Below are 22,879 nucleotides of genomic sequence, written 5' to 3'. Positions count from 1 at the left end.
TTTGTGAACCGAAGTCCAGATTTGAACACTGTGGTAGTTCAAAACAATGTTCAGGGAATGAATAAGATGTTACCTTGTCATGCTTGCTGGGTCATTTGACATTGGAAGCGGGAATGCCCGATGATGGTGCAGGAGGGTGTTGTTCAACAAAGCAATGATGTCAGTGCATTTCAAAATGTGAAAGGACCGAGGCTGAGAGGTCCTAATTCGAACTTTCAGAATAATACGAGTCAGATGCAGGGTTTTCAACCTATGCAGCAGGTGCAGATGCCACGTATACAGCTGACGCAGTTACAAAAAATTCAACAGCAGGTTCCTATGGTACCTAGACAGCAAATGCAAGTGCCTTTGGGGCCAATGGAACAGCAACAGGTGATGCTTCCTCAACAGGTCACAGGTCAAAGAATGAGTCAAAGTAACACAGTGCAACAGTTCCCATTGCGTGGTGAGAATGGAATAAACGATGAATGGTCGGATGAGAGTTCAGATAGTGAGGAGTGTAGGCTTGCAGCATCCTTAGAAGTAGAACAGAAAGGGCCCTATGTTCAGGGGAAGGTAATGGGTCACAAGGTTTCATTCTTGGTTGATACAGGAGCCACACGCTCTACAGTCAGAAGTGCAGAGGTTCCGAAACTGCCTCTTTCGGGACGTACATTTAAGGTAGTGGGAGTAGCAAACCAACTCCTGACAAACCCAATCACAGATCCGGTTCAGGTTGAGCTTGGCACTTTTCAGGGATTGCACCGATTTGTGGTTTGCGATTCAAGTCCTGTGTCCTTACTGGGAACAGACTTATTGTGCAAGACAAGGTGTTCAATCGCCTGTTCCAATGAGGGGATTGAGGTTCAGACCAACAGTGATGATGAAGGAGAAGAGGAGCAGGTTTCAGAGCCTGAAACGGAGACCACAGATGAGGAATATCCTCTGATTAACTTCTTCCCGATGTTCACAGTGGCTCATCTCCCTGCAAACTTGCAGGGAACAGTCCAAGAGAAGGTGTGGGACTTAACAGGGAAAGAAGTAGGACTGATAAAAGGAGTAGAACCAGTTAAAGTCAGTGTCAAGACAAATGCTGTGTTCCCCCAGGTGCCACAGTACCATATGGCGCAAGATGTCCTTATAAAGGTGGCACAATTAATTGCAGACTTTGTGAAACAAGGAGTCTTGAAAGAAGTGATGAGTAGTCCATGTAATTCACCAATAATGGGACTGAGAAAGCCTTGTGGGAAGGTTCGAATTCTCCAGGACTTGAGAAAGATCAATGACATAGTGGTGAATTGTTGCCTAGTGGTGCCAAATCCAGCTGTGATCATGTTTCAGATTCCATGCGATGCATAGTGGTTCACAGTAATTGATCTGTCCCAAGTGTTCTTTTCTGTGCCTCTTCATGAGGACAGCCAATTTCTCTTCAGTTTTAAATTCCTGGACAAGGTTTACAGTTGGTGTCAAATTCCTCAAGGGTTTTCGGAATCACATTCCATATTCAATCAAATACTGAAGAAGGACTGGGAGTCATTGGAATTGCCTTTTCAATCGACTCTAGTGCAGTAAACTGATGATTTGTTGATCGCATCTAAAACGAGTGATGATTCGATTGCCTTACTGAATCACCTGGGAAAGCACGGACACAAGGTGTCCCCAAAGAAATTGCAACATTGCCAGAAAGAGGTGAAGTACCGTACCTGGATCATCAAATTGAGAAAGGGTCGAGGAAGTTATCCAGGGAAAGAGTAACTGCACTATTACAGATGAATCCCCCAACAACACGGAGAGATGTTAGGATGTTTCTAGGAATGGTGGGTTACTGTCGTCAGTGGATCCCGAATTTCTCAGTCATCTCCAAGCCATTGGTGAGACTGAAAGTCAAGGAAGGGCGAGATGTCATAGTGTTGAAAGAGAAGGAAATGAAAGTGTTTACTGAGTTAAGAGAGAGCATGTGCAGGGCTCCAGCTTTAGGTATGCCCGATTACACGAAACCTTTTGTTTTGTTTTGTCATGAACGTGATACTTTTTCTTTGTCTGTCCAGACACAGGTCCATGGAGGTGTAAACCGACCAGTAGCATATTTTTCAGCTACGTTGGACCCAGTTGCAGCAGCCTTACCAGATTGTCTGCGTGCTGTAGGAGCAGTTGGACAAAGCCGCACGCAGCGTGAAGGCATAGTGATGGTACATCCTCTAACAGTCATGGTCCCTCACTCAGTTGAAATCCTGTTGACCTGTACTAAAACGCAGCACATGACAAATGCAAGATTGACAAAATATGAAACGATTATATTGAGGTCACCAAATGTAATGTTGAAAAGATGTACGGTGTTGAACCCGGCAACTTTGCTTCCAAATGAAAACACAGAGGTTGAGAATGTCAAAGATGTAGAACATGATTGTCTTGAGGTAACAGAAATGTGTACCAAACCAAGGCCTAATATTAAAGATACCCAATTGAAAGAAAATGACCAAATTATCTTTGTCGATGGCTCATGTTTGAGAGACTCAGTAGGAGTGTTAAGAGCTGGATATGCTGTATGTATGATTTCTGGTATCCTGGAAGTGTCTTGGCTTCAAGGAGCATATTCTGCTCAAGTAGCTGAATTGGTTGCCCTTACTAGAGCTTGCCATGCCGCTGCCCAGTTGAGAGTGACTGTCTATACTGATAGCCGATACGGATTCAGAATTGTCCATGATTTTGGCCAATTATGGTCACAAAGGGGTTTCTTGTCCTCTTCTGGTTCACCAGTGAAAAATGGTGAGAGAATTATACGCGATTCAGTTACCTCATGAAATTGCCGTGGTGAAATGTAGTGCTCACTTGAAGTCCCAAGACTTTGTTTCAATGGGAAATGGATATGCGGATCAAGTCACAAGGTTTTGCGCATTGAACTGTATATCGTTTAAGGATCAGTGGGAATTGTTACCTGAAACAGAAAATGAGACATGCACAGGTTATGCCTTAAGGGTAATTGACACATTGGAAGAATTGAGATTGTTGCAGGGACGGGCCAGCAAAGATGAGAAGCGTTCTTGGGTTAGGATGCAATGCATTCAAAGGCCAGATGATTTTTGGGTCTCAGACGAAGGGAAAATGGTCTTGCCGAACAGTCTTTTGTCACAATTTTCAAGGTTTTACCATGGTCAAGCACATATTGGGAGGGATGCCATGATCAGGTTGTTCAAAATTGATTGGTTTAACCCGAAGTTCAGACAAGCTGCTGAAGTGATTTGCTATAGGTGTGTCAACTGTCAACAGATGAATGCGGGGAAAGGGACAGTGGTGAATTTGAGCAACATTGGGAGAGCTGGAGGTCCATTTAGCAGAATGCAATTGGATTTTATTGAGATGCCCGTATGTGGAGGTTTTAGGTATGTGTTTGTGATTGTGTGTATCATTAGTCATTGGATCGAAGCGTACCCTACACGCAGGAATGATAGTCTCACAGTAGCGAAGCTGCTGCTTAGGGAATTGATACCACGTTTCGGGTTTCCGATCTCTTTAGAATCAGATAGGGGAAGTCACTTCAACAACGAGGTGGTTAAGTTGCTGTGTGCAGCATTGAAAATTGAGCAGAAGTTGCATTGTAGTTACAGCCCTGAATCATGAGGACTAGTGGAGCAGATGAATGGTACCCTGAAGTCGAGAATGTCAAAAAAGTGTGCAGCCACGTATTTGAAATGGCCCAATGCATTACCTTTGGTGTTAATGTCAATGAGAAATACACCTAACAAGAAAACAGGATTGTCCCCTCATGAGATTCTCATGGGCCGAGCTATGAGACTAACCACAGTGCCTGCGAATGCTCTTGTGAATATCACGGATGATATGGTGTTGGACTACTGCAAGGGTCTGGCTGATGTGGTCTGCTCTTTTTCTCACCAGGTGGAAGCTACCACCCTGCCACTGATAAATGATCCAGGACACAATCTGAAAGCTGGTGACTGGGTTGTCATCAAGAAACACGTACAGAAGACGTGTTTGGAGCCACGTTGGAAGGGGCCATACCAAGTGATACTAACGACTACTACTGCTGTGAAGTGTGTGGGAATTCCGAACTGGATCCATGCCAGTCACTCAAAAAAGGTGACGTGCCCAACTGATGAGGAAGTTGAGTTGTTGAAAGTACCAACAACAGAGAAGGAAGTCTCAGGGCCGGAGAGTGATCGAAGGGGAACTGCGAAGAAGGAGAGCCCGTTGAGGACGGCTTGGTCACTCCAGTAAGAGACGAAGGAGAAGAGATCCAGAGGGGTGACGGTGAGCCTATCTCAACTGGGGCAGCAGGAGAGCCTAATCAGAAGGAGGATCTCCCAGAAGCAGACGATTACGGAAATGAGCTAGAGCATTTGACAGACCCAGAGGGCGAAGGAGTTGAGGTGGAAGAGAGTCAGGGTGTCCAAACTCCTCCTGAGCAGATTGCAGGTCCACCAAGAGAAAACACCATAGAGCCAGAGGAGGGTGAAGGGTTGCCACAGGAAAGATCAAACACCAGAGAGACACTGAAAGGAGATTAGTGGCCAGAATTGCAAGTGAAAAGGGGAGAAGTGGTTGTCGAAGATGCAATAGAGGAAGAGGTTGACACAACAAGGAGAGAAGACCTAAGTGAAGGAGAGTTGCAAGGTGATCGCAAGTTGAAGAGAAAGAGAGTAGCAAACAGAAGGTATGTGGGTCCTGAATGGGCGCATGCAACAACAGCTGAATGGCAACAAGAGTTCTTGGCGTTTTGCTTTGATCGAGAAATTCCAGGTCAGTACTTCGGCACTTGAGTCTGACTGGAGAAACTGAATTGGTGTAAAGATCGAATTGAAGTTGAGAAACTAAGAAAAGAGAGTGAGAATTTACTGGATGAGACTTTGAAAACCTGAATTGACTTTGAACCTGCTTTTGACAAGCTGCTAACCTGAATTGACAAGGATCCTGGGAGTGAAATTGAAAGCTGTAAATAATTGCTGAAATAGGGATAGTACGGACTTGAAGGATTTGAAAGAACCAGGGGTTTGGGAAAAGGTTGGGAAAGGATATGCTTCAGTGGGAAATTGGCCTAGTAACATTTGACATGGGATATTGTCTAAAATAATACAGGGGATGTTGATTGTTATAGCTTGCTTATTTGGATTGTGGGTGGCATGTAAAATTAGTAAAAGGATAAAATTGAAGATGGCGAAAAATAATAGGAGGAGGGAAGAAAAACAAAAGAAAAAATTATTCAGGGCAAAATCAAATTGGAAGCCAACGAGGGAGGAGATTGAGATAAGGGAATTTTAGGATGTAAAATTCATGGGGAAGGTTTTGGGTGATGACAAGAGTCATCAGAGGAGGGATTGTTGGAGTGTGTCTTTTAAAAGCAATATTAACTTGAAAAGCTTGCACTATTTTGTGTGATGAAGCTGCATAGAAAATGTGTTAACACAGAAAATAATGCACACGTTTGAAATGTGCCGACGGGGAGTGGCTACCAATGTATACGAAGACTAATGAAAGTTATTAATGCTGAATTAATTATGTACTAATGTTTTGAATTTGTATTAGCATATCATAATTAGAGTCATGTATTAGAGGTTTGTTAACTAAATTACTAGGCTTTAGTTAGCAGGGGTCTGGGCCTAACTGCCTGGTCTCATATTAAACTGTGTTTTTCCTAACGTGCAATGTGCTGTTTTCCTGAAGGACACAAAACTGTACTTTTCCAGAAGTTATGTGTGTAGCCGTAGTAAATTATTTCTCATGAGACCCGACTTGCTCAAGGAGACATTCTTGCTAAACGCAACAGTGTAATTCGTAGCAGGTGCAAGGCTGCCTGGAGCAGGAGAAAACAATGGAGATACTGACTGGAGCATAAAGTGTAACTTTTCTTACCTGACATTCCAGCCGATGAAGACGTCAATAACATGGGCCAAACAACGATATGAGAACTGTGTTTTGTGGAAAATTCTAGTGAAGTGTGTGGAAAATTATTGAACAGAGATAACGATGCACAAATTATGAACCAATGAGGAATTAAGGGCAGATTAGACAGTTTTGATTTAACCGCACGACCCAAGGAGAAAAGGGCCATTCTTTTGAGACTTTGCCGTTTATTCGTCCTGATACTCTAAACCATCCTCTACCTATTCCTTACCTGATACTTACTTCTCATCGATACGAGGGAAGCTCTTGTTCCTTAGCGATGCTATACTGAGACTTTGCCCTGTTCTATCTTTGCTGATGATGAAAACAACTGATGTCCTGAGGACGAAGACTGACGCTGTTTGCTGATCTGCTGGATTGGTAACTATCTGATGCAAAATTGTAATTGTCTGTTTGCCTTTTCTTTCTAGGTACCAACTGCTCCTTTGATAGAGGCCATAGTTAGATGTTTTCCAAATTCGTGTTTGCTAAAATGTTTTGCATGAAGCTCAACATGCCGATGCTAATTAGAGGTTAGTTAAGGTGTTCACCGATATCCTATGCAAATAGACATATGATTGAGTTCTTGCTTTGTTGAATCACGTACTACTGAGACTTTGCTAAGTTGCTTCTTATTAATGACATGTTTAATACTGAATGAATATTCGCTATGCACTGATTAATTGCATTCTAATTGCAAATCTGAAGAGTTACTAATGAGATGAATTGCTAATGAGATTAACAGAAATGACCTTAGATTGTAATTAATAGGGAAATAAATATCCTAACACTTTACTAAATTGGTGTTGTTATTCATGACTGGAAGATAATGGTGTGTTCAACTTATTGATTCCCATCAAATGCTATTGATTAGCTTGTTGATTAGTTATTGTGAATATTGATTGGGTTGCCAATTAATTATTGGAAATTATTGATTGGTTTATTGATCTATTGATTTGTGATGCCAAAAAGACATCTCGTACAGGGAAGTCCTCAAACGTGGTCCAAAGGTTCATCGACCTAGGCGTGCCTCCTTGTAAGTTTACTTATCAAGGCTCTGACGCGCTATCAGTGGGTGGTGGCAGGGACCAAAGGTGACAGTCACACTTGCGTCTGTCCGAGGAGAGCCTTGCCAGCTCCCTGGAACTGCTGCAGGGGTCAGGCAGGGTCAGGCAATGCTGCCTCCACAGCCCATATGCCACAGCAAGTCTTACAGGGCCCGTTTCTCCAGGGGCATTACTTCAGAGGGGTGTTTGGAGTGTTACATTCCCCTAATAGAAGTAATTTCTGATAAATGGTTGGGTACAGGTATTTTCAGTCCGTTACGGAGAGGTGTATGTTGGATTGCACCAAGAATTCCTACAAACACGTAGACCAAAGTACACACACACTCTCTCCCCCTCTCTGTGTTTTAAAAGTACTGAAAAGTGTTGGCTATTTTTCAAAATATTGGCCCTCATTACAACCCTGGCGGTCGGTGTTAAAGCGGCGGTAATACCGCAAACAGGCTGGTGGGAAAAAAAATGGGATTACGACTGTGGTGGAAACCGCCAACATAGACAGCCACTTTAACACTCCGATCGCCACGGCGGTACAAACAAACAGCGGGCGGACACCGCCAACAGACAGACGGAAGACAATGTACCTCCCACCTATCACAAGATGCCTATCTGCCACCTTTTCTGGTGCAGAACCAACGCGAACAAGAACACTGCGGAAACAGTACACAGAAGGGAAAACACTCACCTCTCCACACCCCACGAGGAACCAGGACGCCATGGAGCCTGAATTGCAGATACTGCCGATGATGGTCTTCCTTCTCTTCTATCAGGAGCACCAACAACGGTGGCGACGACCACAGTGAGTACTGCACCTACAACACAGGGGAGGGGGGCAGGAAAGAGAGTGACACACACACGCAACACCCCCACCCACCACACCATACACACAAATACATGCAGCGACAGTACACCTACCCCTCTACCCCCCCCCCCCCCACCCTCTGGAAGAACACAAGGACAAAAGGAATTGATTTGAACAAATGTAATCATGTGAAATCTCATTATCAAAGTTAAAAATCCAGTAAATGCAATTATGTACACCAACTACACAAGTCCGAATAGTGCACCAATCATTGTCCGTGGACCACTGGGCCCAAAATGACACCTGACTGGAAACGGAGAGAACACTGCAGGGGCATCAGACTGAAATGAAACAGGCACCTCAGGAGGAGGGGGGGCACCACAGCCATATGAACGCACGACACCACTGCTGCATGAGGAGGCTCTATGCCCATTGATGTATCCTGGGGAGTGCAAAGCCACAGTCTCTCAAGTCTCTCCAGTGGGTGGTTTGCCCACTGCTTTATCCTTCGGGAGTGCAAAGCCACAGTCTCTCAAGTCTCTCAAGTGGGTGGTTTGCCCACTGCTTTATCCTGGGGAGTGCAAAGCCACAGTCTCTCAAGTCTCTCCAGTGGGTGGTTTGCCCACTGCTTTATCCTGGGGAGTGCAAAGCCACAGTCTCTCAAGTGGATGCCTTTCTCTACTGGTTCTGGAGGGGGCTTGGTGCCCAGAGTATTTCATCCTGCCAAGGACTGAGGTAGTGGATGTGATACTCCGCTGGTTCTGGAGGGGGCTTGGTGCCCAGAGTGCTTCATCCTGCCAAGGACTGAGGTAGTGGATGTGATACTCTACTGGTTCTGGAGGGGGCTTGGTGCCCAGAGTGCTTCATCCTGCCAAGGACTGAGGTAGTGGATGTGATACTCCACTGGTTCTGGAGGGGGCTTGGTGCCCAGAGTGCTCCACGTGCAGTGTGGCCGGTACAATTCCCTCACCTGGGTGTGTGTGCCACAAGATTGCCGAGGTACAGGTAGCATGATACGCCATGGAGGCTGCGACATACCCCACACTGCTGCGGCTTCGCATTCCACCTGCAGGTGACAACTGTGATGACATGGAAGCTGCCCAGGGTTCTGGAACTCACCACCAGCCTCGGACGACTGACCACTGGGGATGGTAGGCATGTCTGTGGTGGTGCCACTGTCCGAGGACCTCGCGGGGCCGCTGGCTGTGCTTGCGGCGTTGTCAGTCGTGGCGGTGCATGCGGCGATGTCAGTCGTGAGGGTGCATGTGGTGGTGTCAGACATGGCGGTGCTGGCTGCGGGGTCTGTGGCGGCGGTGCTGGCTGTGGGTTCTGTGGCGGCGGTGCTGGCGGCGGAGTCTGTGGCAGCGGTGCCGGCTGTGGGGTCTGTGGCGGCGGTGCTGGTGGCGGGGTCTGTGGTGGCAGTGCTGGCTGCATGGTCTGTGGCGGAGGTGCTGGCGTCTGGGTCTGTGGCAGCGGGGCATGTGTCAGCACCTGCTGAGGGAGAAAGCTGGATGACTCCTGCAGCATCGGACAGCTGCCCACTGGGGAAGAGGCTGGGGACTGTTGCAGTGGCTGTAGACGTGCAGGAGGTGGTGCAGGTGGCGGTGCAGGTGGAGGTGCAGGTGGCGGTGTTCGCTGCCGTACATGTTGGCGTGGACGTGGACAGAAGGTGTGACAGTGATCCCTCAGTCGGTGCCACCATGCCCTCTCCTGACCTGCCCTTCAGTTTTTGGCCCTTTCCCACCTTTGATGGTGGCACAGTTGTCTTGCCACTATCTCCTTTCGTTTTCGGTGACCCCTTGGTGACAGGTGTTTTCGGCTTCTCCCTTTGGGATGTGGGCAACTTTTTAACCTTGGCAGGTGGCGGAATGTCCTTGCCCTCACTCCGTGGCACACTGGCAGCCCTGATGGTTGGCGCACTCCATGGCCCCGCAGTTTCTGGCACCACTGTGCCTGGGGATGTGGTGGGTGAGGTGCTGGGCTGGGACCTGGAAAGCCTGGCCCTAGGGGAAGGACAGGGGTGGGAGGTGCAGGGAAGAGGTCAATGTTAGCCAGGAAAAGTTTTTTAGACACACTGGGACGGGTAGATGGAGGGGGGTTGGGAGTGGAGGAAGAGGTAGTGGTTGTAGGAGGTGTACGTCTGCTGAATTTGGGTGAAGGTGCATGGGCTGGAGGCTGTTGTGAGGTGGATGGCTATTGGGTGGGTGTGTGCCTGCATTTGTGTACTTTGGGAGGAGGGCTCACTGACACACTGGGAGAGGACACTGGGGATGTGTGAATGGTAGTGGGGTGGTGAGTGCACGTGAGCGTTGTGTGGTGATGTGCGTGCTGCTGATGGAGGTAGTGGCTGAGGAAGTAGTGCATGCAGGTATGAGTGGAGACGAGACTGGGAGGGAGGAGGGAGACGTGGAGGAGGGGGACACTGTCAAGGCAGTGGATGTTGGTATGTGTGCATGGGTATGATGCTTGTGTGAGTGCCTGTGGGTTGTGTGGTGCTTATGTTTGCCTGAGACACTCTTGTGTGTTGATGTGTGTGCATGCTGGTCTGAAGGTGTGCTTGGGATAGGCTGAGGTACAGGGGATTGGGTCTGGGTGGAGGAGGTTGGAGGAGGGAGGCTGGACACAGGGACAATGGCTGCCATCAGTGCTGAGGCCAGAGCCTGAAATGTCCTACGTTGGGCTGTCTGGCCAGAATGAATGCCCTCCAGATATGCATTTGTTTGTTGCAAATGCCTCTCAATACCCTTGATGGCACTCAGAATGGTAGACTGCCCAACAGTGAGGGATCTCAGGAGATCAATAGCCTCCTCACTGAGGGCAGCAGGGCTGACTGGGGCAGGGCCTGAGGTGCCTGGGGCAAAGGAGATGCCCACCCTCCTGGGTGAGCGGGCACGGGACACACGCTGAGGGGCTGCTGGGAGGGTGGTGCTGGTGGGGAGGTGGCAGCTGTACATGTTGACGCGGTGGGCACAGAGGGGCCCGCCACCGCAAGGGAACTCCCATCAGAGGAAGAGTCGCCGTCGCTGGTCTCTGCTCCTGTCCCCGCCATGCAGCTCCCCTCGCCCTCTGTCCCACTGGTGGCTTCAGACTCCATTGCTTCACCCTCCAGGGCCAAGTGGGATGCAGCTCCCTCCTGCTCCGGTGCCAATGCTCCTCCGCCTGATGATGCTATTGCACACAAGAACAGGGAGACCACAAAAATGGGGGGGAGACAGAAGAAAGACATGTTTAGTGCATGCAACACCACTATCGTTGGCGGACACAACAGACAGTGAGCAGCCCTCTGCACTACGCCATGCAATCATAGTTCCTAGATTAATCACATGCCCATGGGGTACGAGGCCTGAGCCCAATTGCTGCACACCTGGAAGTCCCAGGAGCCTGACTAGGTGTAGATTACTCAAACCATAGTGGGGTTGGGGTGCCACATAGCCTGCCTCACAAGGGACCTTGCCTACCAAGATCGCCCTGGCCTAGGGGAACCCACTGCCCACCTCCCCCGCCTAGACACCTTGTAATGCGCTCAAAGTCAGCTGAATGAGAGTGTACTCACCCCCTTGTGGCTGCTGTGATGCCCTCAAGCGCCCATCCAACTCCGGATACGCCACTGCAAGGATCCGGAACATCAGGGGGGGTCATGGTGCGACGGGCACCCCTCCCACGTTGGGAGGCCATCCCCAGCTGAGCCTCCGCCGTCTTCTTGCTCCAGCGGTGCAGGTTCTCCCATCTTTTCCAGCAGTGGGTGCTCCATCTGTGGTGGACCCCCAGGGTCCGGACGTCCTTGGCGATGGCACGCCAAATACCCTTCTTCTGGTGGGCGCTGATCTAGAGGTATGGTACAGGGGGAAAGGACATCACTTACCCGTCCGGACCGTCATCCTCATTGCCCCGGTTCCCACCCTTGCCCTGACGCACATACATTCCCCATGCGCACATGCAGGCCTCACCCTCCCATGTATCTTCCATCCACACCACTCAAAACAGGCATTGCCCATGCAGCATGCTCACAGTGTACTCACCTGTTTGTCTGGAGGACCGTATAGTTGCGTGTACTGGGGGAGGACCCCATCCACTAGTTTCTCCAACTCCTCGCTTCCAGACTGAGGTCACAGCAGCACTTGCAGTGTAGGTCCTCTCCTGTTGAAGGTCAGCTATCAAGTGAGTGAACAGACAGAAAATGGCGGTCACGTCCGCGGCGGTGCGTACCGCCACCGCAGGTGTACATCGTCATTGGCTCCTCCGACCCATAAGGCCCAAAGTTAACCAGCCCACCGCGACAATGTAGAATGCCAGCGCAGTTACCTCATATCCCCTTGTCCCACCTTACAGGTCAGGCAGCCGCCATTTCAGGGGACCACATGGCATTAATAATAACTGCGGCACACCTATGTAGGCCTGGAATACTCACAGTTACAGGCACATTTCGGATTAATAAATTTGTGCAAATGACATTTTGTGATACCTCAGTGTTGGCTGACTCTCTGCTCGCTGTTCTCCTCCATAGGGCACGTCTGCTGGGGCAAGTGATGAGATGGCGGCATCCTCCGGTGTACAGACCCCTGGTAGACCTATTGTCAAAGAGAGACACATAATAGTCACATACAGATTTGATTGTGCAACAATCCAGGAACTTTATGCCCAGTTGGAGCCAGACCTGATGTCAGCTATCCGCCATCCCACAGGGATACCCCCTCTAGTGCAAGTCCTGTCAGTACTCCATTTCCTGGCAAGTGGTTCCTTTCAAACAACAGTGGCTATTGCATCAGGGATGTCCCAGCCAATGTTCTCTAACTTGTTGTCCAGAGGGTTGTCTGCCCTGCTGAAACACATGCACAGCTACATCGTGTTCCCTCAGGTGGAGGATTTGCCTACAGTGAAAGGTGACTTCTATGCCCTGGGACATATCCCCAACATCATTGGTACCATTGATGAGACACATGTGGCACTGGTACCCCCTGCTGGAGTGAACAGGTGTACAGAAACCGGAATGTGCAGATGGTGTGTTTGGCAGACCAGTACATCTCCCATGTGAATGCCAAGTTTCCTGGCTCAGTGCATGATGCCTACATTTTGAGGAATAGCAGCATCCCTTATGTGATGGGGCAACTCCAGAGGCACAGGGTGTGGCTGATAGGTGAGCCCAAGGACCCAATACAGTGTGAATAGGTGTCTGGGTATGGGGTGGTCCCTAAGGGTTAGTGTGTGTCTAACAGTTGTCCTTCGATATTTGCAGGTGACTCTGGTTACCCCAACCTGTCATGGCTACTGACCCCAGTGAGGAATCCCAGGACAAGGGCAGAGGAACGCTACAATAAGGCACATGGGTGAACTAGGAGAGTGATCGAATGAACCTTCGGCCTCCTGAAGGCCAGATTCCGGTGCCTCCATATGACAGGTGGTTCCCTCTACTACTCACCAAAGAAGGTGTACCAGATAATCGTGGCCTGCTGTATGCTGCACAACCTGGCTTTGTGACAGCAGGTGCCTTTTCTGCAGGAGGATGGGCCAGCTGGTGGTCTTGTGGCAGCTGTGGAGCCTGTGGACAGTGATGAAGAGGAGGCAGAAGAAGAGGATATCAACAACCGAAACAACATAATCATGCAGTACTTCCAGTGAGACACAGGTAAGAACATGTCACTGCCTCCCACATCTCATACAATTTCTGGAGCTAGCATAAGTCTGTCATTTTCACTCAGTGTATGACCCTGACTTGTCACTTTGCCTTTCCATTTCACAGATGTGGGTCCCACTTTGTGACCTCTGCTATATTTCCTCCAGGCCTACAGCTGTGTTACATTGGTATGTGCACAAGTAAATTGACATTGCTATATTCCATGGTTATTGCAATTACACGTTTGTGAAAGCACAGACTGACTCCAGATTGTTTTGTGATTGAAGTGTGTTTATTTCTGTGCAAATAAGTGGAGGGGGTTGTAAAATGGGCCTGGGGGATGGTGGAGGAATGTCCATGGCAGGGTCTAGTCCATTTGTTTCACAGGTGCATTTTCCAAAGGGGCATAGGAAGTAGAGCAATGGCAGTTGAAGGATGGACAGGGTGACAAAGTGGGACAGAAGGGTGACATTCAGGGGGGTCTCATTTCCTGGCGGGGTCTTGGCAATGTTTTCTGTCTTGTTCCTGGATCTCAGGGACCGTTTGTGGGGTGGTTCTCCTCTGCATGGGATGGGGTTCTGGTGTCGTGTTCCTGTGGCGGTGCCTCCAGTCCACTAGCGCTGTCGGAGGTGGAGGGCTGTTCATCGTCCAGGCTAGTGTCAGGGGCCCCTTGTTGTGCCACTGTGTCCCTCCTGGTGTTGACAAGGTCTGCCAGCACCCCTGCAATGGTGACCAGGGTGTTGTTAATGAACTTCAAGTCCTCCCTGATCCCAAGGTAGTGTTCCTCCTGCAGCCGCTGGGTCTCCTGAAACTTGGCCAGTACCGTTGCCATCGTCTCCTGGGAATGATGGTAAGCTCCCAGGATGTTGGAGAGTGCCTCATGGAGAGTGGGTTCCCTGGGCCTGTCCTCCCCCTGTTGCACAGCAGTCCTCCCAGCTTCCCTGTTGTCCTGTGCCTCTGTCCCCTGAACCGTGTGCCCACTGCCACTGCCCCCAGGTCCCTGATCGTCCTGTGTTAGTGGGGTTGCCTGGGTTCCTTGTAGTGGTGGACACACTGCTGATTGACGTGTCCTGGAGACAGAGGGATGGGCCCGCTGGGTGGGTGCTGTGCTGGTGTTTCCTGCGGGGGAGGTTCAGTGGTGGTTTTGGACTGTGTCAGGGGAACCGACTGTCCCAAGGTCCCTGATGGGCCGGGCTGGTCATCTTGATCCAGTTGTGCAGAGCTGCTATCATCACTGTGGGTCTCTTCTGTGGGGGGACTGGCTATGTCTGGCACCTCCTGTCCGGTGACGTTGGGTAGGGGTCCTGTAAGGGTGTAAAGGCATGATTATTGCATCTGTGTGTGCCATTGTGTGCAACGGGCGAGTGACCCTGTAGTCCAGTGCTTGCATTCTTGGCTTGGTCCTTGTGTGATAGTTGGTTTGGGGTCTGTGTGGGTATCTGTAGTGGACATGCTTTGGTAATGGGTGGTAATGGGTGTCCATGCATTGGTGTTGCATGCAGGGCTTGGTATTGGGATGGCTGGGCTGTGATCGTGGGGCATATGTGAGGTGTTGGAATGATGGGGGTGAGGGTGAGGGTGGGGGTATGTGATGGCATGCAGGTGGGGAGGGGGATAAAGTAGTAAAGATTTGCTGTACCAGAGTCCAGTCCTCCTGCTACTCCTGCAAGGCCTCAGGATGCAGGTTTGCCAAGACTTGCTCCTCCCATGTTGTTAGTTGTGGGGGAGGAGGTGGGGGTCCACCGCCAGTCCTCTGTACTGCAATCTGGTGTCTGTAGACCACGGAACGCACCTTCCCCCGTAGGTCGTTCCACCTCTTCCTGATGTCATCCCTAGTTCTTGGATGCTGTCCCACTGCATTGACCCTGTCGACAATTCTGCGCCATAGCTCCATCTTCCTTGCAATGGAGGTGTGCTGCACCTGTGATCTGAATAGCTGTGGCTCTATCTGGACGATTTCCTCCACCATGACCCTGAGCTCCTCCTCACAGAACCTGGGGTGTCGTTGAGGTGGGGTGTCGTTGAGGTGCCAAGATGTGGTGCGGGTGATGTGTGAGGTGGTGTGTGTTGTGATGTGTGAGGGGTTGTGTTGTTGTGTGTTGTTTGAGGTGCGTGGATGTTGTGTAAGTGACGGTGTTGTTTGTCTGTGGATGCTGGTGTTGTTTTAGGTAGTGTCTCTCTGTGGCCTGCTTTCAAATTTCTGGTAGTAAGGGTTTGTGGGTAATGTGGGTGTGTGTTTTATAATGTTGTGAGTGTGTGGGAGTGGTGTGTGTGATTCGTGGGTCGTGATAGTGTGGACATATTCCTGTTGGCATGACGGTGTCGATTTTGTTATCGCCAGTTTATCACTGACCTTTGGTGTGGCATACTTGTGTTGGTGTCTGTATTATGGCAGATTCCGAACTGTGGGTCGTAATAGCTGTAACGGAATTCCGCTGCCGCAGCGGTATTTTGGCAGGGACCAGCATTTACCACCAGGGTTGTAATGAGGGTCATTGTGTTTTCACTCATTCAGTACCAATCCGCATTCTCCCCACTGCCCCTAATGTTCCTCTCTTGCACCCTGTTTGTCACATAATATGTATTTTAACATTATATGCCCGCCCCACTCCAATCTTAATGACCCAGTTATGCCCCGCCATGTCTCCGGGCCCAGTCTGATCAGGTCTGCAGTTTTGAGAACCCATAATTAACCTACAAAAACCTGTATTGGGGACGTGGGCAATTTTATCGAGAGTTATCACAGAGGCGCGATGACCCAGCTGCTAATGTGTGAATGTCCTGTTCTTGTATTTGCTCGTAAGAATTGGCCCCGTGATTCCCCGGATCTTTTGCAGATTAGCACCTGCCAGGCAGGAAGCACTGACTCTATTCTTGAAAGGGGCCAGCACATAACTAGAGTCATAAAATATATGGGTGGTGCTGATAAATCATTTTTCATGATTAGCACCTTTATGAGCATATCATTTATAGATCATGTGCAGATTTGTTTTTAGTATTTTAAGTTTTGTAAACTAATTCAACCCACACAATGATTATCATGATTTATTTTCTCTAATGTGTGCAGCCAGTGGTGTATTTAATTTATGTTTTGTCAAGATTTGACTCTCTTTATTCCTAAAGTCAAAACTTAGATTTTATTTCTGGTTTTATCATTATTTCAAGAAAAATAATCTAGTCATTCGAACAGTGAGTTTCTGATATTCGCTGAGCATCATCCTGCGTGTTTGACCACATAAGGACTTTTTTGCTCACAATAATGGACATATTATAGTTTTCATTTTTAATGCATAAATCCTCTTGTAATAAATGCTATGTATCAATGTGTGTACCCGAAGAGAGTGAGAAAGGGAAAGGCCTTGAGCTCATCTGTTAAAATGCTTTTGAATATGCAACAAAAGAGGTCAGCACATAAAAAAGGAGGTCAGGAAACTCCGGGCGGCGATTTCGTGGGAGTCCTCACTAAAAAGTAAGTGACATTCTTTTTAAATATGTGTTTTGTTGACTTTACAAAACTAACAAAGCCTGATGTTTCATATCTCATTTAACATCGTCAGCAAAGAACACAATTAGGAGAATGAGAAACTGATAAAAGTCTGAGCAGATAAAACAAAGCAGGGACTGGAATAACCATTCCAGTTTTTTTGTCACTAATCTTGCATTGCTGTTAGCCCAATTCCTGAACGGTGTGTACACACACATGAAGTTTCACTGCATTCATGAGCAGTCAGGTAGAAAGGGGACAGCCCGAATACGTCAGTTGTGTGACATTACGCAAGCCATTTCTGAACAATGAACAAAGGACAGGGTGAATGACCCGAGGCTTTAGTTAAATTGATTATTACGTTTTAACAAGCATCAGTAAAGCCAATTGTTCTGGTGTTGACTACAGTGCTTAATTTGTATTTAAAAACGTGCAGGTGCCCAAAGCTCTCCTCTGAAACACGTGGCTGCTGCAATTAAATGTGCAGCACAGAATACTGAAGCAGCGTAATCCTGAAGCAATCTCAGGCCTCTTTAATACATTTACAACCCCTCTCTCCCCCTTCAGCTCACTCTTGCAGCTTTCTGCTTTCTCCCTTTGTGACGCTTTTTCTTTTTTCTCTTCCTCCGTCTTTCCCTTATGAGGCTTTTGCCTGTAATAACTGCTTGAGGCAGAAAAATAAGTGCCAGCCCTAAAAAATAAGTGCCAGTGCCTCGTACTGGAAACCACTGGCTCAAATTAAGGACTGGTTGGCTGCCAGCCTGTTGGAAATTCTTCTTTTGTGTTTTTATGGTTTTTGTAAAACTTTATTGTTTCGAAATGTGTAGGGTCCTCATCAGCCTAAAAAGTGATGTGCTACAGGCATAATGTTGGTCTAAAAAAACACACACATTACCACAGTACTTTCTGGCACTAAAGGAAACTACTTTGTGTGTGGCTATATACCTTCTGAAAGGACAGCACACCCTAACTGTTAGAGTAGAAAGCTAATGGCTGAAGTGGGCTTATACATTGTCCCTTAATGAATGCTAGAGTGGGTGGAGGAAAAATGTGAATGGCGCCAACTACAGACTAATGGATGAAGCCTGGCTGGAACCCTTATAAGCAACTATATTACACACATAGGTTTAGTAAAATCAACATGTTTTGACTAATGACAGACCTAAACAAAAATGCAATCAGTAAGGCATTGGTTGCAAGCCTCTTGCTTTTAAGAAACAAAGGAAGAAAGAAAGGAAAGAGGGAGAAGACGGAGGAGAAAGAAAGAAAGAAGATAAACAATGGAAGGGAAGAAAAAGGAATAAGGAAGGAAAGAAAAATATAAAGTGAAATAAGTGAAAAACAGATAAAGAAAGAGGGGGACAAAGTTGGAAAGGCAAAAATGGAAGATGACAAGAACAAAAGATGGAATGAGAAAGAAAGAACAAGAAAGAAGGAAACAAAAAATAGAGAAAGAAAGAATGAAAGAAGGAAGGAAAAAATTAGGAAAGAAAAAAAGGAGAATGGAAAAAGTGTATTAATTAATACAGAACAGTTTTAAATCAATACACTCAGGTAATCTGTGAAACAGCAGCAGTCAGAATAACAAAACACTCAAAAAGGAATTCACAACAGCATTAGCAGGAGATGGGATCTGATAAAGATGCAATGTGAAATCAGAAGCATCCTTCTATCCTATCAGCCTCTAAACAGAAACGCCACACTATAGTAATTGTAAAGTGAAACCAATAACACTGGCACTGACGGGAACTAGCTTGTGTGTGCATGTGCTCCTTATGAGACAGCAAACACAGACACTCAAAGTGACATTAACCAGTGGTTCAAGTAGACTTGATCTACTGACCTATACACATGAGTAAAATCAAAAGGTCTTGGCTAATGTCATACAGAAAAATGGGAGTTTATTTATTTTGAAAATATTAAGTAGGACCAGGCAAAATTGTCATTAGGTCCACATACCATTGCATAATTTATGTAACTTAGCAATACTATATTACATAACTTTCCTCAAAATTATGCAACATCTTGTTATTACACATTATACTTCTGAAAAATGTTGAGAAAGTTAGAATAATGCAAACAACCAGAATGGGAATGGCTGCTATTCACAGCACCTGTGATTTCATGTTTGTTTTTTGAGCGAAATACATCCTTACACCCAAAATGGACATAAGGATGCATTTAAATAAAAAATGTAACACCAGATGCCGATTTTGTACTTCACGTAATTATATGTAATTTTGCTCAGTTTAAAAAAAAATCTTGAACAATGGCTCAAACGCAAATTGTGCAATTTCTTTGAAGTTGTTGTTGGATGCATTTGAGAAGTAAATTGACTAGTTAAGCAACATGGTATTCTGCATTTTGGTAGAGGGCAATACATATTTTTCAGGTGTTGCTGACTGAATGTAACAACCTGCAAAATAACAGTGAGCGGGTGGTGTATATGTAGCTAAATCCCCATATCTCATTTACAAACTAACACATTTTTAAGTGAAGTTTTATTAGAAATTGTAGAAAAGCATTGTTTTTACAGACATTTCATATTGGTGCATGGCATTGGTGCTTTAGAGTGGTCTTTCCATACATAACTCTTGCGAGGCCTAAGTACACTCTTGAAATATGTAATTTCTACATGGACTTCATAGTAAACCAAACAATATCCAGTGTTTCTTGTGGTTTTCCGGTAGCAGAACGTTATGAAAAATGTGGGCAAACTGCCTCTGACTGTGCAATTTCCCAAACAAAATATCTACAAAGACTGTTTCAAATAAACTAGGTGTGCCTTTTTCCACAACCACCCATCATTTTTAGGACTATCAAGATACCTAATCTGTTTGAGAGAGCTCAAGTAATACAAAAAGCCCTGGAAAGTAAGTAGGTTTGCCTTCAGTGTGTTAAAGCATGCAAACACAGATAGATGCAAAATCTTCATTTTGTGTAAAGTAAGCATGAATGTGGTATCACTCTTTAGGTGTAAAATCTCTCATCACAAGTAGAAAAGTCAGCAGTAAGATGCCACATGGGGCTTAAAATGAATTTTTCAGTGTTAGAAATGTGGTCTCTAGTTGGAAGAGGTATGCTCCCTGTCCAATTAAAGACCACAATCCTAGTCTCGGTAAGTCAGACACACATTCTAAAATTAACCTGTGCTCAGCCTCTGGTAGCTTGGCACAGAGCAGGCAGTCTTAACTTAAGAGGCAAAGTGTAAAATATTGTGCAACACTTAAATTACAGTAACACAGTGAAAACATCACAAAAAGACACCACTTCTAAATCCCCAGGACTGGATTGGCACCTCAGGCAAGGGAGGACTTACAGATGGCACAGTCCACCGGCTGAACCATAGTTCCAGGCAGTCTTTGATATCTCTGAGACTGCAAGAACAGGGGGAAAGCCAGCATGCTCTTGGAGAAACTTGGATTCCAGGATGTACAGAACAGGTGTAGTCCTTCTCACTTCTAGGCAAGAAGCAGCTGGCAGCAAGCACACACTGCAAAGCAGGGAACAAAGTGGCAGTCCCTCCTACAACACAGCAGCCCTTCCTCCTGGCAGAATGTCCTTGGTTCCAGCAGAGATCCAATTTGGTGGGGTTTGGGGTCCAATACTTATACCCAGTTGAGCATTTGAAGTGGCAGAGACTTCAAAGAGAGGCCTTCGAAGTGCCAGGGTCCCTGTCATTCCTTCCCTTGCTCTAGACACACTACAGGGAGTAATGCAGATCTTTGTGTGGATGCAGGAGCAGACATGTACAGATATAAGTTTCAGCACCTCCCTCCTATATAGCCCAAAGAAGGCCCATTAGGCTGGTGATGGGTCATCACGATGCAAATGTCACATCTCAACTCCCTTTGTGTGCGACTGTCTACAGCAGAGGTCTCCAAACTTTTTAATGCCGCGCCCCCCGAGTTGAATAATAAAAGTCATTGGCCCCCCCTCAGAATTTTTTTTACAATTATTTTATAAACATGGCAATGTTTAAATATGTTTAAACCTATTTAAACATTGCAGTTAAGTACTGTTACCTTTTTAAAACTGCAATAACATGCTTCTGCTTAAAACAAGGGCCTGTTATCTGTATAATATTTATTTTGGCCAGAGTCTGGGCCCCCCCCGGGATCACTTGAGGCCCCCTTAGGGGGGCCCGCCCCCCAGTGTGAAGACCTCTGGTCTAGAGTTAATGCACCAAGCCCAGGTGTCACCCGTCCAGACGTGTATTCAGAGACAGGCAGAGGCACAGAAAAGGTAAAGTAAGAAAATGCCAACTTTCTGAAAGTGGCATCTTCAGACTTGCAAAGTTCAGATTTTGAATTGTGAGTTCAAAAACACCAAACTCCCCATTTCTCTCTTGTCCCTATTAGAAAGTACACTTAAAAGATCTTTTAAGGCAACCCTAATGTTAACCTATGGGAGAGATGGACCTTGCAGTGGTGAAAACGAACTTGATAGTTTTTCCTCCACCAGGACATGGTAAACTTAAAGGTACAAGTCCAACTTTTTAAATACATTGAACTCCGTCCTTCTGGCTAACTAGGTCGTACCTTTTTGGGGTGCCTTACATATAAGAATAATGAAGATTTGGGCCTGGGAAGTAGGCACAATTGCCAGGTCAAAATGGCAGTTTAAAACTGCACATACAGACTCTGCAGTGGCGGGCCTGAGATTTCCAAAGGGGCTATTGAGTGGGTAGTACAATCTATGTTGCAGGCTCACCAGTAGCATTTAATTTACAGTCCCTGGGTATGTGTGGTGCACTTTACTGGGGACTTACAAGTAAATTAAATATGCCAATTGCGGATAAGCCAATGTTACCATGTTTAGAGTACAGAGCACCAGCACTTTAGCACTGGTCAGCAGTGGTAAAGTGCCCAGAATCCTAAAGCCAGCAGACATTTAGTCAGAGAATCAGGAGGCCAGAAGGCAAAATGTCAGGGGAACCACATCAAGGATGCCAGGTCTAACAACGCAATAAAAAGCTTCATCAGTGTAGATGATGAAATGCCTCCACATGGCACAGCAGCAAGTGATTATTCGCACCAAGGAAATAACTTCACCAATAAGTGTCTACCAACTCAGCAAGAATTATCACTTAATTATCAGTGTTAAATATATTAGTGAATGAGCAACAATGTTATCCCAAAACATCAGTTTGAGATTGTCTAAAAATGCAAACATTTTGCTCCCAGCTATCAGCTCTTCCTTTTTGGGACTTTGGAAAATAAATCCAATCCCCACTATTTTTCATTTACTTGGAAAAACATTTTGTTTTCCCTCAAATGCAAAGTGTTTCATTGAGTAAATCTAGCGGGCTTGCTTCTTATTCCCTGTTTTTTGTTGTTATGTAGCGCCTACCTGTCACTGGCCATGTGGGAAGAGTCTGCCTATTATGGCAATGAAACACAATTGCATACTAAGCATGTGCATCGTATGCTAATGCCAGCTACCAAATGTCAGAGGTCAGCCTTATACCAGAATCCCCATCAGAAGGTGTGAGATCCCATCATTTGCCAAATATATCAGTCTGTGTAAGGTTCAGTTTGAGAGCCACATCAGGTCAACATTTCTCTGCTTGGTTATGAAACATCCTCTGGCTCTAGCTCCTAGGTGTGACTCCGGCTCCTTGGTGTAACACAGTGTAAAAGCCATACCCGGTCTGGACCTCTCAGCATGCTTTGAAGTCTGTCATCTGAGCAGGAGGCAGCAACATCTCTTCACACTCCAGCTCTTCAGACTTCAGACCAACTGATCCCCTCATTTAACCTGCATTTATGTAGTGCTTTATCATACTCTCCCATTTCAGGAAGCTAGGACACATCAACATGCCTCAGAGTTCCAGTTCTGGCACTCACTTCAGTTATTTATTTGGTGAAAATATGTCAATGAAAGTCAACTTATGCTGGGGCCAGTACAATGACTAAAATGCCCATAACATGTCCACAGAGTCAACCTTACTTCAGAGGACATTTACTGGAGTGCCGAATACCAGGTGCGAATGGTGGCAGCCACCAGCTTTTAGGAGGTAGCTACTTTGTTTACATGTATTTGTA

This window comes from Pleurodeles waltl, chromosome 9 (assembly GCF_031143425.1).
Source record: "Pleurodeles waltl isolate 20211129_DDA chromosome 9, aPleWal1.hap1.20221129, whole genome shotgun sequence".
NCBI lineage: Eukaryota > Metazoa > Chordata > Amphibia > Caudata > Salamandridae > Pleurodeles > Pleurodeles waltl.
Note: the sequence above shows the minus strand (reverse complement) of the source record.